This window comes from Myotis daubentonii, chromosome 11 (assembly GCF_963259705.1).
Source record: "Myotis daubentonii chromosome 11, mMyoDau2.1, whole genome shotgun sequence".
NCBI classification, from domain to species: Eukaryota; Metazoa; Chordata; class Mammalia; order Chiroptera; family Vespertilionidae; genus Myotis; species Myotis daubentonii.
The window spans coordinates 25,453,159-25,454,431 of record NC_081850.1 but is presented as its reverse complement, the minus strand read 5'-3'; positions in this window follow the sequence as shown (position 1 = coordinate 25,454,431).

Sequence of the window (1,273 nt, the reverse complement as noted above, 5' to 3'; positions counted from 1 at the left end):
TATTCTTCTTAGTTTAACCAGTGTCTTCTATTTGATAAACTGGGCACTAATTATTTGGCGGTTAAGACATGGGAATATGTAAATATCTGGATCATTTGGTTTAGCATTGCAAACACTAGGTTGTTTGTGTATTTGTGTTTTTACAAATTAGAGAAAGAAATGGAGTATACATAGAGATTGGGCTATAACCTGATTACAGTACATTTATTAAAAATGTTTTAATTGGGCTTTACCATGATAAAGTTCCATCACTCTCACTCCTTGTATATATTTCTCTGGATAGATTGTGTAAAGCCACTTTATTTTTGTACTAACAGAGGATTTCCACTCTGAAATAGTAAAAATGTGAGAAAGAGTAATTGGAAGAAACGTATGAGATCAGTACAGGGTGACTACTCTTAGAAAATTCTCTTTTCCTCTCCATCTTATGGGACACTGGGCAGAGGTCACCGTGAGCATGCAGCCATAAAACAATGCAGATTCCACACATTTTCCTCAGGGGTCACACTCCTGGGGGTGGGAGAGCAGCGGGGTGCTTTGTGGGCTCTGGGTATAATTTGGAAGTAGTGTGAGATGAACACCCCCCAGCTGTCCTTGTCTAATGTGAAGTCTTCACTCCCCACCACCCCTCCCTTCTGTCAGCTCTGCCTACCTAACCCAGTTATGCATCTGCCCCATCCGCATCTGTTTCCATTGCATGTTTGAATCCTGCAGTAAAAGACCATGCACCACAGCAGCTTCTTCATATAATCCACCCACGGAGAAATCATGTTATAAAACTACTCATGGCGATAACTTCCTGGAAAATGCAAGTGCCCCACCTCCAGGGCACCCTCAATCTATTATTCAGGTCCTGATGTGAATGAATGACTTTGTTCGCATCAAATCGAACAATCCAGACTACGCTCAAGGAGGCATTGTGCCGACATGGAGGACAGGACCCTTTCGGAGCAAGAAATAGTGTGAGCATCAATGGAGGTGCCAATGCTGAGCAGAAAGAGCAATTTTGGACAATCTCAGGGTGGTGTGGGAACACTGGGGAGCTGGTGAACAGGGAGTGAGGGGAGAAAGCAGAAAAGGGGGTTCCACAAAGGGAGGAGGCCCAGAAAGAATTGGAACCCGTGCTTCCTGTCCCATGGGAGGAACTGGGGTGTGTCCTCTAAAGACTGCGTGAGGCTCCTTTGCATAAAGTTTGGAAAGCTGCATAGCTCGGACCGTCTGATCTCCCCATCCACTGCAGACGTTGCCTCCTTATCCGGAGGAAAGAATGCAG